Source organism: Akebia trifoliata, chromosome 6 (assembly GCF_017979445.1).
Source record: "Akebia trifoliata isolate Shusen 1 chromosome 6, ASM1797944v1, whole genome shotgun sequence".
In the NCBI taxonomy this organism is placed as follows: Eukaryota; Viridiplantae; Streptophyta; class Magnoliopsida; order Ranunculales; family Lardizabalaceae; genus Akebia; species Akebia trifoliata.
Window position 1 is genome coordinate 20,435,119 of NC_141380.1, and position 4,341 is coordinate 20,439,459.

Consider the following 4,341-nt stretch of genomic DNA (forward strand, 5'->3'; position numbering starts at 1 on the left):
ATTCGGATTCGGGTTTGAAATCATATTGGGGTAGATTTCTTTCTATACCCTATATTTAAAAAATAAAAAAATAAAAAAATAAAAAAAAAAAAAAGGAAATATTTACCCAGCAGACTTAACTCTTGCATTTTTATAATAAAAAACCCGCTCAAGTTCTAGCCTCTCCAATGGAACCGTACTTTATGATGTTTGTTACCCACCAAACTAACGTACCTTACGGTCAAAGACTAAACGAACATACCGTAAAAGACTAGAACATCTCACTTAAAAGCATGGGGACCAACCGACATCCCTCCCAAACTTGTTGAATCATGTGAATGAGGGAGAGGTCTATGATGTCTCCGCCATCCAGAAATAAAAGTTGCCTCACCACCATCAAAATGAGGGCATTAAAAAGAACCAACGACCTCGAGAAATTCGTAAGATGCTCAATCAAGAAAGATCTATGCATAGTCTTTAAAACCGATCCACCATCTGGAATCTTCAAAAACTTACGATTTATCTCCAAAAGGTCAGAAGTCTCGCCTCAATAACCCTCATGCAAAGGCGGAACAACAACCACACCCGACATTTTTAGACCCAATAGTACTTCAAACTCCTCAACGATAGAATTCATCTCATGCTCTTCAAGACAAAAAATGTTGAGTTCAGGAATCCAACACCCTAACATAGCTTCAATCAAATCCCATTGCAACAGGATCTTAAGTAAAGAGAATGTGAACCCCAGCTTGTTCAAACTCTATTCAACCTTACAAATAAATATATATATATATATATATATATATATAATACAAAAATAAAAAAAAATCAAAAAAATCAAAAATCAAAAGAACTTCAAAAAAAACTTTCGCGTTGTACTCAACTCCGATTTGTCAAAAACACGACAAAAAATACCCAAATTTTAAAATTCTCAAATCAAATCCAAGATCTCAGACAAGCTCTGTGCCATCGAGATCAAAGAATTAATAAGACAAAACTCTGTCAGACCCCGTGCTTGAGTAGTCATTTTCTACAAAAATCATCAATTCAATCAGTAATTCGACATCGTATTTTTGATAGCTTTTCTAGCCCGTACAAATAGGAGTCTAGTATATTATTTGCAATCTTTTATATACAATTCCTACAAAGAAAGGCAGCTATACACACCCCAATTTGAATAGGCCCCCACTCGAAATGGCCTAAAAATATTAAATTTTTAATAAAACTCGTCAACAGGCCTAATAAGCCCAATTCATCTAAACATGGCATTTTGATCAATCTAAGGTCTCTAGAGTCTAATAAACCCACCAAAAAGACTTGATGCATCCCATATTCCCTATCTTTCATCCCTCCACCCACAAAATCGAATTATCCCAAGCCCGCTTAAAGCCCACGAGCCCTCAACGCACAAAAAATTCATTTCTCACATTATCCAACCTAACCTAAACTTAATCCCATATTACCCAAACCCTAAATACCACCAACCATTAAAACTCATTATAAAATAAACCTTAACTAATCCCAAATAACCTATAATCTTCCAAAAATCCAAGCCCAACACACTAAAGCCCACAAACCATTATCCATACCAAATTCAAATCCACACCTATAACCCTAACACACAAATCAATCAACACCTATAACCCTAACCCCAAACCACTACCCACATAAACCAATCACCCTTTGATCATCAAAGGGGACACATGTCATCACCCCAATTCACCTCCCTCATCCAACTACCTACCCTTACCCACATCACCTCTCTCTAAAAATCATCTCAACCTATACCCTTTTCTAACCTACCATATCATTATTTCTCTAAACAAATCATCTACCTTCATCTCAACCCATACTCTTCTCTAACCTACCCTCATCATCACTTACAAATTCATTTCAATAAACCAAATTCACACCTCTTCTAGACGCCCCAATTTGTACTGGCCCTCACTTGAAAAGGCCCAAAAATAGTATTTTTCTAATAAACTTAGCCCATAGGCCTGAATTATTAAAATATGGCATTTTTGTCAAAATCGAGGCCCCTAAGACCCCCTAAGGGTCTAATAGGCCCACCTAAAAAGACTCGGCATGCTCCCATTTACCCTTCTCCACTCAAATACCGATTTTTCAACGAAGTGGGCCGATGGGCTTCAAAAGCTCGAAACACTGAAAACGACATTTTTGACCGAACCGAGACCTCTAAGACCTCCCAATGGTTTAGGAGATCCACCAAAGGGGTTTGAACTAACCTGCACCTTCCCAACCTTTACCACTCCGCTCAAGTATTCAAAAATACCCGAATTCTCGATAAAATTTTCCAACGGGCCTAAAAAGCCCGATTCGCCAACACTTGACATTTTGATCAAACCAATGATTTTAAAAATTCTTTAAAAAAATGAAAAAATAAACTTGGGACACCTATCACCCCATCTACCTTCCACCGCTTCGTCCCCAAATCCACAAACACCCTAAGCCTATTCAAAACCCACAAACCTTTAACCATTTCCTAAATTAATTTCTCACCTTAACCCTAACCTAAAATCGATCCCATATCACATAAACCCTAAAATGAACCTACCCTCAAAAATCTAAACTAAAACAAATCCTACCCAATCCAAAATAACCCAAAATCATTTCTAAAACCCAAGCCAACACTCAAAACCCACAAACCCCTATACATATTCAATTAATATCCAACCCATAACCCTAACCCATTAACCATTACCCACATCAACCAATCACCTTCTCAACATCAAAAGATGACACATGTTATCATCCCCTTTCACCTCCCTCATCTAATCACCTACCCCCATTATCTTTCTTTAAACAATTCATCTAACCTATCACTTATCTTTAAAAATCACCTCAAATCATACCCTACCTTAACCTAACCTATCACCCTTCTCTAACACCATCAACCACGCACATCACCACCCATATCCTCGACACCCTAACCTATCACCATTTTCTAACATCATCAACCACCCACATCACAACTCATATCTTCTACTCCTCAACCCATCATTTTCCCTTAAAATACTCCAACAAAATCACCTCAACCCATACCTCCTACCATCATCACCAAACCAACATATACCCTTCTCTCTAATCAAACAACCACCATCACCAATCAACCAATCTCATCATCTCCCCCCATTTGCCACATGTCATCATCCCCTCAATTCTCCCAAAATCCAACCTACTAATCTCTTATACTACCCATCTCCCCAAATCTAAACACCTTACCTCTTCCATCAACCTAACACTCAATCAAATGCCTAACACCTTACACCCATATTTTCTCCATCAACTATCACTCATCTCATCTCACCAAATACTATACCCATATGAATTTGGGTAAGATCCAAACCATTTGGGTTAAAATACAACTCATTTTCCTCATTATAGAACTACCCTCACTTACACTTTAAATTTCATACCCTTCACTTCTAAAACCTATGTTATTATCTATTCTCCCAACTCTTCACCCTATTATATCCCTAAAATACTCTCCCAACACCTATAAATACCCCTCATCTCCTTCTAAAAATGGTTATCAAGTCTCATTAAAAAATTGAGTTCTATAACCATCTCTTCTTTATTCTCACATCAATCTTCTACAAAAAAAATACATTATCTCATTTTCTACTAAGGACTTAAGAAGCATTGAAGAAGAAGAAGAAAAGAAGAAGCATCAAGGTGGGTTTGAAGTGTATCTCTCCCCCCCTTCTTCTTTTCTACCCTCTACATCTCCTTCTTCTATTACCCCCTTCCTCTTCTTTTATTTTTGTTTTTAGAAGGCCTTTAAGATGCAATGCTCCCCTCCCTTATCTCTAGTAAATTGAACTTCGATCCGATCGAAAGTATAAGGATTGTAATCCTTTTTAAAAATAAAATTGATTTTAACCCCTAAATCGTTTGTAAGCATTTGAAAATTGGATCCTTCTTAGCTCATGAGAATGGATCTAACCTTAGCCCACATTTTTCAAATATGAATTATGTCTAAGGCATGTCTATTAGGATCATCTCCTTCAATGAGATGATCCTATGATCGAGCTGCTATTTAGGGTACAAATGCACGACACGTAGCGATTTATTTTTCGTTTTTCAACCAAAATGACCGAGTTCTTTGAGGTTACCACCACTTGGCGGAGAGAAAAGAGTGTCTAACACCTTTCATTTTTTTCAATCGAGCCGCTTACCCCAAATCTCAAGATTTGATTAGTTCCTATCCATCGTGAGTTACTAAATGCCAAAATATCATTTTTTCTGAAAAATGCACATCGGATGACCATTCACACCCACTTACAATATGAATGGTGGCGACTCCAAACCTTAGTGGACATGGCCATCGTAATCGTGAAA